Source organism: Mus caroli, unplaced genomic scaffold (genome assembly GCF_978045245.1).
Source record: "Mus caroli unplaced genomic scaffold, Mus_caroli_1 scaffold_3, whole genome shotgun sequence".
NCBI lineage: Eukaryota > Metazoa > Chordata > Mammalia > Rodentia > Muridae > Mus > Mus caroli.
This window is the reverse complement of record NW_028227258.1, coordinates 13111437-13126688: the sequence shown is the minus strand read 5'-3', so window position 1 is coordinate 13126688 and position 15252 is coordinate 13111437. Positions and strand designations below refer to the sequence as shown.

At 42.5% G+C, this 15252-nt stretch overlaps 1 protein-coding gene across 3 annotated transcripts in view; it reads left to right on the top strand.

Moving 5' to 3' along the window:
• The first annotated feature begins 416 nt into the window (after positions 1-416).
• The window catches only part of Ttll7 (tubulin tyrosine ligase like 7), a 131861-nt gene continuing 117025 nt past the window's right edge, over positions 417-15252 (top strand). For all 3 annotated transcript variants that reach the window (XR_015046656.1, XM_021157826.3, XM_021157823.3), the window contains exon 1: positions 417-636. The gene's annotated coding sequence lies outside the window, so the exon portion shown is untranslated. The remainder of the gene's footprint in view (positions 637-15252) is intronic.

The window sequence follows — 15252 nt, the reverse complement described above, 5'->3', positions numbered from 1 at the left end:
CTCCTATGTGTTAAGCTGACATGTGGACTTGGGACCTGGTGGTCTGGGTCACAAGATGAAGAAGGTGGCCCAGATAGGTGTCAGGCCAGCTCCCCTAGCATCCCCTTAGGAGGGGACGGCACCCTGGAGCTTGGGTTGCTAGGTCCTCTGTTAAAGGCGTTCTGAACGCTCCCTGAGCGGGACCAAGAATAAGACGGGGTGAGGGGTGCCCTGGAAAGCCCAGCTCATTCTTCTGCATACCTAGATGAGAAGCCATGAGTCCAGGAGGTCCTTAGCTCTCAGGACTAGTTGTGGGTAGAGGTCCCTTCTTTTCCTTGGTTTCTTCTGCCCGTCGCCAGTCCTCCCGAGGTTCTGGTGCTTGTACCTCCATGCACGCTGCGCACCCCTGGGCGCAGTGGGCAAATGGTCTGGCCCATCGGTAGCTACCACCCCCTTGGGCACGACAGCTGCTCCAGCTGCTCCTGGTCGGGTCGAGCTTCTAAGCTCTGAACCGCGGCTGCCCCGGGCGGTGGGCGAGCTGAGGTGATCCCAAGACGACCCGCGGGGTGGACCGACCGGGGAGCCGCCAGCCGCTGGCGGGGAGTGTGGGCCACCGAGGGACCGGCCACTGGATCCAGCCAGAGAGGTGCCTCAGCTGTGAGTACCTGCCCTTGCCCCCGCCCCTCTCCTCCACACCCCAGGTCGCTGCGCCCATTCCCTCCAGTCCCTGTCCTGGAGACTTGCCAGGGTGGAAGCGGCTGAGGAGGGCGGCTGCTGCCAGGCTCATGATTCAGCATCATTGGCGCCCAGTGGTTTGGGCAGAAGGAGGAGGGGATTGGACCGGATTATTTGTGGGGTCCCACTTCAGTTTCTAGACTCTCTGGCAGGATGAAGTGGGCAGAGCTCCCAGTCCCCCGCTGGGTTGAGCTGTCATGATATTCTGTCCCCAGCCCCAGTGTCAACCTCCTTGAGCAAAGCATGTTGTGTATTCTTGAAAGTGTGTCACTGAGATCTCTTTTCCCACACGTCTCCTTTCTCCACTTCTCATCCCACTAGACATCCACTTTATCTGATATCAAAACATCCCCCCAAACTGAATTTTTTTTAAATAGAATTTGTCTTATATTCAGCATTGGTTTGACGGATTCAAAAAAGAAAAGATGTATAGGAATCATGAATAATATCATATATTAGGCATGTGTGTGTGTGAGATCGAGTTGAATTATCACATCAACTCAGAACCAGTTCTGGAAAGTGAGGAAGAGAGAGCTTAAATTACAATCTCAAGGTCACAGAACAAGAATTTGAATCCAGATCTCCCTCTCTCCAACATCCGTGAGTCATCTACTGTATCAGTCAGTGTTGGGTCCACTTATGCACTATTAGATATTAAGTATAATATTAATTTTCATAGTAGTCTCAAACACTAGTGACTGCAACCTGTAAACTTTCTGCACATTGCCCTGCGATCCTGTGCGAAAAAGTCCATTTCTTTAGCATCTAGAAAAAAAAATGTATATTTGGATAACACTCTGATGGAGAGCTGGGCCCGAACCAGAGATGCCCAACCTGCTTTTGGGTGGTGCTGGATGCTCGAGCCTAGGGAGAATCAATTAGCAGCACAGTAAGCAATCTGGAAATGGCTACTTAGTTTTTGGGTAACATTCAAAGGAAGAACAGTGATCTAGCTTAGGGGGTGGGTGCGAGACTGAATCATGCACAGCAGGGTGATAAATAAGCCGAGACTCAAGTGATGCTATTTGGCTTGTCACACCTTTGGGAGTTGGCATAGCAGGTTTATATGTTAAGGAGCTCAACTCTAGAGAAGGTTTGAGGTCATCCGGTAAGTGCTAGCATCCGAACAGGCACTTACTCTTAAGTGCTTGCTTCTCTTACTTTACTAAATAAAACATGTATGTGTTACAGTAGGATGGAGTCATGAACAGTGGGAAGTGCTTTTGTTAGTTGATGCTCTGCCCTCCAGAGTCAAATCATACTGACCTTGTGTGCTCCTTCTGCAAAAATAGTGGACACCAGGTCTCTCCTTCTCCTCGAGCAGGTCCTTTGACCTGATTTCATTTATGATTTATGGATTATCTCTTTAAGATGTGTGACTCTTGCTGATGTCGCCGGTGTTAGGTTGCTAATGTACAGATGGTGTGGATTTCCAAGTCCCGGCAGAGTGTTTGATGGCACACAAGAACACAGCCATTTAGTCCATCACTTCTGAAGCACTGAACCAATTGATCTGGAGAGGTTTTTTTTTTTTTTTTTTTTGGTTAAAGGGGATATTAATAGACTAAAGCCCACGGTCTAAGTAAGGACATAACATGGGGACAAAGATTTATATTTGTTGTTCAGACAAAACCTGTAAGAGAAGCTGGGCCCTGTGTGTGGTCTTGTGATTTCTAGAAGGTCATTTTATGTGTTATTTATATTCTGCACCTTAGTGAGGCATATTGCAACCCAATCAGTTTGATCCCCAGAGGAACCTCAGAATTGATATGAATGAATAAGCAGAAATTGATTATTAATGCTCCAAAAGCAGAAAATGGAAAATGCATGTCCTACGAGTGATGTCATAGGTAGGATTTTTAAACAGCAGGCTACAATTAGATGATACCACTGAGGGCATGAATATAATGCAAGCCCGGCTGTAGAATTCTACTTCCCCTTTGCCTCTGTATGTATTTGACCAGGAACTACTGAAAAGCATCTAAATTTTTGACTTCTAGAAACTCCAGGTCTAGCTGAGAGGTATTGACATACTCAGAAATAATGAACTGAATGACAGAATGGGCTCAGTGTTGGCAGGTGATATAGCCTTAGGTGCTATAGCAATACCAGAAGAGAAGAGGGGACCCACAGAGAAGAGGGGACCCACAGAAGTGCTGTGGTTGGTCAGATGGCCAGAGACGTCTTCATGCACAGAAGTGAATTAAGTGACGATCTGAAACTTCGACTGATTTCCATAGCTAGAGAAGCTGTCAGCTGAGATGTGCTAGGCTTTAGTCTGTGAAGAACTTTGAATGTCAGGCATGAGATCTGTTTCTGATGTGGTAGCCACAGAACTAGTAGAGATATTTTTAATCAGAGTGAGTTTTTCTTGCTCATGTTTCTCATTTCCTTTGCCTTAGTAACCTTCAATACTCTTGCAGAAAAATGAAATCCTTTTGGACACTAAAAGAATTATCAACTAAATGCAGGAAAAAATTCAGTGAAAATAAAATATTTTCCTTCTAATGAGAGTCACTCTTTAAAAATTTTACCCATTGTACAATTATTAAAAAAATGGAGAGTATAAGAATATAAATAGATAGCATACTCTTACCAAGTAAAGATAACCATTGACAACATTATTTGTGTTTGGTTTTAACTGTGATAAGTTAACTGTTACTGTATTTTTTAAACTTTTACTCTTTAACACTAGTTTTCACCAAATTATAAGTGAGGACTAAACATTTTAAATGCCTGCATAACTTTTCATGAGGTAGACATACTAAAATTTCCTAATCATCCCCCTTGTCAGTATCTTTTTTTTTGTTTGTTTGGTTGGTTTTGGTTTTTTGGAGACAGGGTTTCTCTGTCTAGCCCTGGCTGTCCTGGAACTCACTCTGTAGGCCAGGCTAACCTCGAACTCAGAGATCCACCTGCCTCTTCCTCCCAAGTGCTGGGATTAAAGGCGTGCACCACCACTGCCCGGCTCCTTGTCAGTATCTTATTGATCATAATCATGACATCGTGGTGAACATTTTGATGCATAAACTTTTTTATCTAGAAAATTAATTCTGTAGGCTAACATCTCTGGAGAAAGGGTTTGGACTCTTCAAACTAGACAATTTCAACACGTTTTGAATCTCTACTAAAGTTTACATGTTCAATTTGAGTTTATTTTTAAAAATGCAAGTCATGTCTGTGGTTTCTCAGATCACGTTGTTTCAGGTAACTCAACTTTTCATTAGAACAAGTAACCAAATCCTAAGAACCCAGAGAAAGGTGGGATTGAGAACTAAAGAAAGAAGATGTAATTAAAGCCAGGGAGCAGCTTTGATGAGAGAAGGGGGTGTGTGTCTGTCCAGAGAAGAGGCACCTGTAATAGAGGATTGTCAGCTTCTAGGGATTCGTTTGTGGGCCCGAGCCCACAACTTTCCCCCTAGTAGAAACCATATCCTGAGACAGTCTCCTGCAGACTTTTAGCCTTTGTTCTCCTATGTCAGATTCTCAGGTCTTTAGCTTTGGTGCCCTAGTAATGCTGGGCACAGATTGAAGCTGTCTCAGTCCATAACTTAGAGAATCTGTGACCTATGCCACACCACCACTCTTAGCAGAAGCTCCCACTACAAAGTCCACATGTACCTAAGAGGCACATTTGGTGGACCTTGAAGGTCCCTGTTTGGCTCCTGGTGTACGTTTGTCAGAGGTGACCTTTGAGCAGAGTGGTGGCTGGGAGATGCGTTACATGCTCAGTGTCTCCCCCCAACACTTAGATTCTTACCTCATTTCTCACCAGAGAAAAAAATTCCTCCATGGAGGAGACCGCGCCTCAGTTTTCCTTATGTGTTGAAAAGCCACATAACATTCCCTCCTTATTAAGAGTGAGACAGGAACCCAGGGTTGAGATGGTGTTTTATCTGGGTTCTTGATTTATTCTCCAGAGTTCTTCATTGGGCTTCCCTTGGGATCTACTTCCATCCTTCTTGCTTGGGTCATGAGCCTGGGGCTCCACTGAGGTGGTTGGCTGTGAAGTGTCTCTGGTGCTTGTAGAAGGGGAGTCAAGGGACATGACGGCCCTGAAGGACACACTTAGGACCTGAAGCTTGTTCTGAGATGAGCCAGTCTTGAAGCAATGAAGACTAGAGCATTGTACTGCAAACCACAGTGAAACTTGACCTTCCTCTTAGGCCCCAAGAGATGATTTCTGATGGAAGCCGGGCTCTCAAGGACCTGAGGATTTTAAGCTGAATTTGCCTTGGTTAGTTGGAGCCTATTATAAAAAAGTTGGCTTAAGTTCTTAGGAGCTTCAAGTTCCTTTCCACTTATCTCAGGCATTGTTCGTCAAACATAGAGTGGGCTTAGCAGTCTTGAAAGTTTAACTAGGTTTAACTATTCATTCCCCTTTCACCTTTATTTCCTGTTGGACATTTAGCTCTGACCACATGGCCATAATTACTGTATACCATTAGTGACAAAGCCCAGACATTGGGCTCCTCTAGACTGTAAGGCATGCGTAGATGGGTGATGTGTTAATTTCCCCCTTTCATTCTCACATCTTTTATTGAAATCACCTGGTTGGTTGGCTGATTTTTTTCTCTCTTCTTCAGGCTTTAGAATTCAGTGATCAAGAACTCACTGGAGTCTTTTCTCAGGGTGCCCCAAAGGTCTCTGGAATTGCTTACTTCCCCCTTCCCCCCGAAAATAATGGTATTGTAGATATGCAAACCTGCCATGTTGGCTGCTGGTTCTAAATTGTTGGGACACCCAAGCTTCCAAACCTGTGGGGTTATTTTTTGTCCCTCTGCCTAGCCATGTGAAATGAAACATTCTATTTGACAAAGGGCTATTTTTGAACAATTCTAGCTCTTTCACCCACTGCTTTGTAAAGTGTGAACTGGTACCACGGCCGATTCGACAAGCTGAAAATAGCCTGGTTTCTTTTTTAAACTTTATTTTATGTTGAAAGTTCCTCCCTCCTCTGTTAGCGTTGGCTGTCTTTTAAAGCAAGCAGGTCATCTGTAGATTAGATGGCGAGGGAACAGTAATCGAGGCAGCATCTCCAAGAGCGTTCCTTGGCTGTAGGTCGTTCCGTGGCTGGCTTGGGTACATCCTTTAGGCACTCTCATTAAGGGTAATTCCATCTCTCTTTTCTAAGTATTCTTACTTGACTTGTATGCAGAACGTAATTGGCATAGCCCTACTATATTTAAATGTGGAATATTGGTAAGAAAAGCAACTGTAGGTTTGAGTCACTGCATTTCCTTGAAACATCTTAATGTGTAATTTTGTCATAATTGCAAGTCTACTCTTCAGATGACCCATTAGATAAAACATATGGACACATGTAACATCTGGAGTGATAACTGGAGGAGCAGACTAGTTAGCTTGGTTCTTTGTCTGTCACAGTCTGCCACTAACTAATGGCCCTGGGATAGTCCTGGGAAGGGATAAGATGGAAAGTGACCCCTTCTCTGTAGTTGGTTGGTTTAATATTCATGAGCCATCTGTGAGTATATTTACTTAGTTTTAGTTTTGATCACATCCATGGAGTAATCATGAGTGACATAATCGACAACTCTATGGTTGGCAGCTATTGTTTTGTCCATTTTAACAATGTGAAGAATAGAACGAAAGAGACACAAAGCAAGCAAACATTAGCCTACAGAGAACCAGCACCTGGCCCATATCTGTCCCTCAGATACATAGCACGATACCCGCTGCTAGCACTTTATATGAAACGAAGACAGTGACCTTCACTGGTTTTTATTGATAGTCTTCTTTTGGTTTTACTTCCTTTAGGGCACTTGGGAAAAACTTCACTTATTGAACACCGGTGTGGTCAAGAGCGCACATTTAAACCCATTAGTTTTGGAAAGTATAAAATATCATTTCTAGAACTCCACAGAGATGAGTTGAAAGAAAGCAGGCATCTTGAGTGCGAAGGGAGGGTGCAAGGGAAGGCCTAGTGCTTCTCAGAATCAATGCGCTTGGGCCAGAGAGGACCAGCACCTATCAGAATCAACGCGCTTGGGCCAGAGAGGACCAGCACCTCTCAGAATCAATGCGCTTGGTCCAGAGAGATGGCTCATCAGGCACAGTGCTTGCTTCACAAGCCTCGGGACCCAAGTCTGTACTCTCAAACCCATGTGAAGGTGGAAAGAGAGAAATTACTTCCTAATGGTCCCTATGATTCTCCCATGTGTGCCTTGTGCATGTGTGACCTTCCTATAACAGTGTGCACAGGTACATACAGCAATATATAAACTGTTTTAAAACTTAAAAAAATTAGGTTCTATATCTGAGCAAAAGCCTTTTCACTTGTCTAAAACTGATACCAAACAAACATTTGGTGTAATGAAGTGGTTGCTATTACATATGTTTTGGGTTGTCATTTTGGAAGCAGAGGAATTTTATTTTTAAAGCGTTTATTTGGGGTGTGTGCCTCAAGAGCTATCTTTATCCTTGACTCAGTATTAAGTATAACATGTATTCCTCGTTGGTTAAGCAGAGCATATGTGCTTCCATTTGGTACTTAATCATTTGTGGATTTGGTTTCCAGAGCAGGCAAGGGATAAGAACAAAACAGATAGGAGATGCATGAAGGTTGAAAAGCAGTTTCTACTGGGAGTAACTTTAAGGAAACGCACGTGGGGGAGGGGAGATGGCTCAGTGCCCAGGTCATCATGCTGCTCTTCCAGATGCTCTTCCCCAGATGTGGTTCCTAGGCGCCTGAGGAGACAGCTCACAATTGCTTATAACTCCAGCTCCAAGGGATCTAACATGTCCTTCTGCCTTCTGTTCTCACAGGCACAAGCCTCTGCAGAGAGACAGACAGACAGACAGACAGACATACACACAATTGAAAATAAAACATCTCAAAAAACCTCATAAAACCCCCCAAAAGTGTACTTAGTACTATTGAATATAGAGATTTGGATTCCCCAAGTAAAATTAGCTGATGATACAGAAATGAATCATTTGTCTTTTTACCTAATTGTACATCTCATGGCAATATGAAAGTGATGGTAGTATTTTATAATAATAATAATAATATAATAATAATACAGTAGTCACTGCTTATCTAGGATGTCATCTTTCATGGTTTCTTTTACAAATGGCCAACCATGATCTAAAGAACATTAAATGGGAAGTTCCTGAAATAATAGTTCACAGTTCGGAGTAGTGTTGTCCCAAAGGGTGCAGGCAGTGATGCTGGTGACTTAGATATGACAAAAAGAAGTAGCAAAATACTCTTCCCAACTGGCAAGGCAAAAACTCCCAATAAGAAAAAAAAAACATCGTGGGCAGAGATCACCATGGCCTGCAGTACAGTGAGATGTGAATGAGCACATCTGTGTACCTTTTATGGATTGAATTGTTGGGTTGTCAATCATGGGCAGAGATCACCATGGCCTGCAGTACAGTGAGATGTGAATGAGCACATCTGTGTACCTTTTATGGATTGAATTGTTGGGTTGTCAATCATGGGCAGAGATCACCATGGCCTGCAGTACAGTGAGATGTGAATGAGCACATCTGTGTACCTTTTATGGATTGAATTGTTGGGTTGTCAATCATGGGCAGAGATCACCATGGCCTGCAGTACAATGAGATGTGAATGAGCACATCTGTGTACCTTTTATGGATTGAATTGTTGGGTTGTCAATCATGGGCAGAGATCACCATGGCCTGCAGTACAATGAGATGTGAACGAGCACATCTGTGTACTTTTACAGACTGAATTGTTGGGTTGTCAATCATGGGCAGAGATCACCATGGCCTGCAGTACAATGAGATGTGAACGAGCACATCTGTGTACTTTTACAGACTGAATTGTTGAGTTGTCATATTTTACTGTTAGTTGTCATTGTTGATTTCTTACTGTGCCTAGTTTATAAATGGAACTACCTTACACAAAACATCTACATGCAAAACCATAGTATATGAGTTGGTTCTAGCCAAGATTTCAGGCCTCTGCTGTGACTGGGAAAGTATGTTGTTCCTCCTTGATCCTTGCTACATGTAGCCAACTTTCTGCTTTCCGTATCTATGAATTTAAATATGTTAGATACTGATCTAATGAGATAGGATCTCAGGCAGGTGGAGTCAGATGCTGTTTGCCTCTTGTATCTGTTTATCTCAACATAGTGCCCTGGGGTTCACCCTGCTGTAGTATGTGGAGAATTTCCTTCCATCTGAAGGCTGAGTGACAAGGCACCGTGAGGATGGATCAAACTGTGTTTCTCTGTTGGCTCCTTCAAGACATTTGCATTGTTTCCACTTCATGGCTCTAGTGAACAGTGCTTCTGTGGATGGGTGAATCACATGTCTCTTCAAGACTCTGCCTTCACAATCAAGCAGGAAGCCTGGATCATAGGATGGTTCTACTTCACACACTTTGAGGAACCCCCATGGTGTTTTATACACAAGTTTCAGAATTTTGCCGGCAGCAGTGCACTCGAGTTCATGCTGACAGCTCCTACTTCGGGGTGTTTTGTGATGCTTTTGGTTGTATTTCTTGGATGATTAGCGATACTGAGCACCTAACTTTTCACGTGCTTGGTATACATCATCTTTGGAGACATGTCTATTAATGTCATCCAGCAGAGGGCATCAGATCTCATTATGGGTGATTGTGAGCCACCATGTGGTTGCTGGGATTTGAACTTATGACCTTTGGAAGAGCAAGTCAGTGCTCTTACCCACTGAGCCATCTCGCCAGCCCCTGTCATCCATTTTAAAACAGCACTAGTTATTTGATTGTTTCAAAAATCATTCTTTGACTTTCGTTGTTAAGTGGTAGTTCTTACGTATTCTAGCTGCTAACCATGCATTCAGTAGATGCTTTGCAGGTGTGGTTCCCTGTTCTGTAGATCACTTTTCCCACTGCTATGGCCTTCCTTGTTTTATATAGTTAATCTTTCTATTTCCACTTTTCTTGCTTACATATATAATTGTTTATTTTAACAGTCTAAAATTTTATTGTTGGATCATTTCAAAACTTACATTCTTTAATTCTTTTTCCTTATTTCTAAAAATCTACAATATTGTTTTTGTAAATTTGTAATCATGACATATACCACACTGATTTGTAAGTAAAACTTAGTGTTAGTCTTGATTGTTTGTGGAAAAATTTAAAGTTAGTTGATTCCTTTACTTTATCAGGTCTTCCAAACTATGAACAGGACAGATTCCCCTAGGCAATCTTACTTGATATCTCCCATCAATATCAATGAGTTTGAGGATACAGATTCTGTACAGTTTTAAGTACTTCATCTTTATCTGGAACAAATATAAATGATATTCAATTTCAAATCTCTATTTCTATTTCCTGTTGTCAGTGAGTAAGCATACAGTTGGTTTTGTGTCTCCATTTTGTTAGCCTGCAACCTTCCTGAATTTGTTTCTTGGTGATAGAATTTATAGATATTTTCTTTTCCTGCCAAACATGGTTATATTAGCTGCAAAACAGTTTACTTTCTTTCCATCTTACACAACTTTGTTGCTCTTGCCTGAATACCATGGCTGGAACTTCTAGTATGACATTAAATAAAAGTAATGAGTTGATATTGTTGCCTTCTTCCCAGGTTAAGCAGACATTTTTCAGTCCTTGTTAAGTAGAATGCAAGTTGTGGTGTCTCTGTGTGTGACTGTGTGTGTCTGTGTCTCTCTCTGTCTCTCTGTGTGCATATGTATGTGTCTATGTGTGTGTATGTGTGTGTCTCTGTGTGTGTCTGTGTATGCTTGTCTGTATGTGTCTCTGTGTGTCTGTATGTGTTTGTGTGTGCCTGTCTGTGTGTGTCTGTGTGCATCTGTGTGTGTGCTGTTGTTGTCATCCCACTGTTTCTGTCAATCCTCCCATAAATTGAAAATGTTTAAAAAATTGCTTCTGTGCTGAACATATATTTACATTCCCTTTTTATTATCACTCCCAGAAAAATAGAGAGTAACTATTTGCATAGCGTTTCTATTGCATTGTTAGTAATGTAGAGAGGGCTTAAGGAATGCATGTGTCCTTAAGCCGACATGTGTCCATTAAATGGGTATCCACGCTGCTTTATGTAAGGAATTTGAACAAGGATAGATGTTTTCTCTTGGGAGCTTTGGAACTCCTTACCTGCTATTTATGGGAGGTCCACAACGTTCCTCTCTGTTCCTCATACAATAAGACCTTTACCACGAATGGAGGTTATAGCCATCAGTGGTAGAACCTGTCTGATTGCAGCACGTGGGAAGTAGAGGCAGGGTTAGGAGTTCAAGGTTATCCTTGGCTACATAATGACTTTGAAGCTAGTAAGGGTTACATAGGATCCTGGCTCAAATACAAAAAGAAAAGCAATTATTATTTGATCTGAGCATATAATTTCCTTCTCCTTGATATCTAAATGGCACATCATATTGATTTTTGAATAGTGATTCAACCTTATACACATGAAATAAATATTGATTAGTCATGAGTGTATGCGAACACATTGTTTGCATTCATAACATGTATGTACACACATTTGCTAAATTTTGTTAAGGACATTTGCATCCATATTTCATGGCTTCTTTGTTTCTTTGTCCATGGTTTCTTTGTTCATGTGTTTTCTTTGTCGGGTTTTGGTTCTATGTCCTAGACCATGAGTTGGGAACCATTTCCTCTTCTATATTCTGATGGAACCACCTGGGACATTTCCTTTTCAGAAAATTTTAAATTAAAACAACCTCTAATAATTGAATAATTGCTCAGGTCATGTCTTTTCTCTTGGAATGAGATTTGGCAGTTTGCCCTTTTTAAGAGAAATTCTCTAGGTTATTAGCTTTTTTTTCATATTTTTTATTGGGTATTTATTTCATTTACATTTCCAATGCTATCCCAAAAGTCCCCCACACGCTCCCCCACCCACTCCCCTACCCACCCACTCCCACTTCTTGGCCCTGGCGTTCCCCTGTACTGAGGTATATAAAGTTTGCACGACCAACAGGCCTCTTTTCCACTGATGGCCGACTAGGCCATCTTCTGATTCATATGCAGCTAGAGACATGAGCTCCAGGAGGGTACTGGTTAGTTCATATTGTTGTTCCACCTATAGGGTTGCAGATCCCTTTAGCTCCTTGAGTACTTTCCCTAGCTCCTCCATTGGGGGCCCTGTGATCCATCCAATAGCTGACTGTGAGCATCCACTTCTGTGTTTGCCAGGCCCCAGCATAGTCTCACAAGAGACAGCTATATCTGGGTCCTTTTAGCAAAATCTTGCTAGTGTATGCAATGGTGTCAGCGTTTGGAAGCTGATTATGGTATGGAACCCCGGATATGGCAGTTTCTAGATGGTCCATCTTTTTGTTTCAGCTCCAAACTTTGTCTCTGTAACTCCTTCCAGGGGTGTTTTGTTCCCAATTCTAAGATGGGGTAAAGTGTCCACACTTTGGTCTTCATTCTTCTTGAGTTTCATGCGTTTAGCAAATTGTATCTTATATCTTGGGTATTCTAAATTTCTGGGCTAATATCCACTTATCAATGAGTACATATTGTGCGAGTTCTTTTGTGATTGGGTTACCTCACTCAGGATGATGCCCTCTAGGTTCAACCATTTGCCTAGGAATTTCATAAATTCATTCTTTTTAATAGCTGAGTAGTACTCCATTGTGTAAATGTACCACATTTTCTGTATCCATTCCTCTGTTGAGGGACATCTGGGTTCTTTCCAGCTTCTGGATATTATAAATAAGGCTGCTATGAACATAGTGGAGCATGTGTCCTTCTTACCGGTTGGGACATCTTCTGGATATATGCCCAGGAGAGGTATTGCGGGATCCTCCGGTAGTACTATGTCCAATTTTCTGAGGAACCGCCAGACTGATTTCCAGAGTGGTTGTACAAGCTTGCAATCCCACCAACAATGGAGGAGTGTTCCTCTTTCTCCACATCCTCGCCAGCATCTGCTGTCACCTGAATTTTTGAGGTTATTAGCTTTATGCACACACATGTCCTTGGATTTCCCTTACTTCCTTCTTACCATTTCTTGGATTTTTTTTTCTGCTTGCTCCAGCTTTATTTTATCCACTTTTAAAAGTTCTTAAACACACTGAGGGTGTGAACTTATGATGGCCTCTCCCGTCTCAGGTCAGCATTTATGTTCACGATTCCTCTTGACCTGGCTTTGCCTGTGTCTTATAGACATAACCTGAGGTTTTATTTACAGTCTGCTCTAGATCAGTGTTGAAGAAAGCATTTCTTTTAGGACTTCTATTTTGACCCACTGGCTACCGAGGAAACTTTTTTCCACCTGTGTGTGTTTTGTAAGATTTTATTTTATTTTTTATTTATGTGTGCACATGTGGGTGCTTGCGTGTCTGTGTGTGTGTGTGTGCGTGTGCACGTGCACATGTGTGAGTGTGTGTGTATTCGTGCATATGCAGGTACCTGTGAGGCCAGAGGAGGGCATTTCTTAGAGCTGCAATCACAGCAGTTGTTAGCCTCCAGAGGAGGCATGGGATGCTTAAACTTTGGAGGAACTGAAAGTGCTTTTTAACCTCTGATCCTGCTTTCCAGCTTATTTTGACATTTCTTAAATTAATTTTAATTGAGCCTCACAATTTGGCCCAGGGTGGTCTTGAATTCATGGTCTTATGTTATCATCCCAGCTTAGCCTCTGAACTTGAAATAATGTGTATTCTCCTGGTTCTGAGTAGGATATAAATCCCAAAACTGACCAGATCCTATCAGCCAATGCCCTGCTCAGCTCTGCTTTCTGAATGCAGCTCTGTCAACTGTTATGTATATGTAGGGTCCATCAGTATTTGCTTTTCTGTGGCTAGTATTTCAATATCCTTCAGATTCACCCTCTTTATCACAGATAACATGATTGTCTCTTGTCTCTTTAAGACTGAGTAATATCCCACACTAAAACTACATGCTATATATATTAAACTTACTTGTTTGTCTGTTAACCAACATGGGGCTGGAGTCACCCCTCTATCCCATTTGAGGACTCCCAAAGGATACACTGGATCCTCTTTGTCCAAATAACCCCATCGAAAGGTTATTGTCATAAGCTCTGAGACTACTAGCGATTGCTGACACACTGACCTTGTGAGTGAACCAGAGTCAAGTTTATCTTTTACCTCCTGTTACCGTTCTGAAATGAAAAGCACCAGTCTGATAACAGCCAAAAAGTGTTTCACATAAGAAATCTTCATTTTGACCATCTCTTTTTTTTTGGGGGGGGGGGTTCGAGACAGGGTTTCTCTGTGTAGCCCTGGCTGTCCTGGAGCTCACTTTGTAGACCAGGCTGGCCTTGAACTCAGAAATCTGCCTGCCTCTGCCTCCTGAGTGCTGGGATTAAAGGTGTGCGCCACCATGTCCGGCTTGACCATCTCTTGATTAGAGCTTTTGAATTCTAAGCAAATGCAGCATACGCTAGTCTAGGACTCCCTTGTGTCTGTCCCTTCCTTCCCCTCCCCCAACACTGAGTGGTATTCCACTCACAGCTTGTCCTATCTCATAGGTGGGATAGGACACTCACTCTGTCCCACTCACTCTGTCCTATCCCATAGGTGGATACAGCTCCTGTGCACCACCCATCTCTTGTTCCTGACTTATTGCACCCAACACAGTGTCTTCCAGCTCCGGCCACATCTTTACTGGTGTCTTATTGAGTAATACCACATTGAGTATGTGTACTGAATTTCCTGTTTCTGAGCATCCAGTGAGTTAGCTGTTGAGAATGGTGCTGCAGTAGATGTGAGAGCAGAGATGGCCTTTGTGCATACAGATGGAGTGTCACTTGCCGTGAACCCGGTGGTGGGATGGCTCAAGTGCCTGATAGCTCTCTCTGAAGTCTCAGTGAACTTCTAGGCTGTTTTCTGCAGCAGCTCTTCTAATATACATTCTGCCAGCAGCGTCAAGCATTCTCGTGATTTTTGTGTGCTTACCAGCCTTGTTTTTCTTAGTCTTGTCTCTTAGCCATTTGTAACTGATACAGTGATATAGGGACTGTTTTTGACTAAGTGCATTTTTCCTCTATGATAAGCAGAGTCTCCGGTGTGCCATTCTAGAGGGTGCTTTGGAAGGCCAATCCTCCTTTTTTTTTTTTTTTTTTTTAATGAAATGATTCTAATCTGCCCATCTCATTTGCATTCTGGATTGAGTTCTCGGAAGGGACCCTCTTAGGAGACTTTGTCTGTCACATCTGTTTGTGAGGAAATAGACACATGTTCTGGAAAGATGAGAAAGAAGGACTTCGTGGAGTCCTAAAATCTCCTGGGTCTCTTAGTAACTGGACCTCCCTTTCCGATGTGGTGGTCTATTGAGCAGCTGCCTTAGATTTCATACAGATTAAATATGACGATTCTGCCTCTGTGCTGATTGGTTATAGCCTTGGCAGGTGAGGGACATGTTCAGGAGGACCAGCTTCATAGATTAAAAGGAGGGGAATGGAAAACACTGGTTTGGGAACTGCTGTAGGGCATAGTACCCAAAGTATAACCTATATATGCAGGTGAAATTGTCACACCACCCCTGGAAGAACATGTGGAAAACATTGCTGTGCTCAGAAAAATAAATAAGATGAAGAT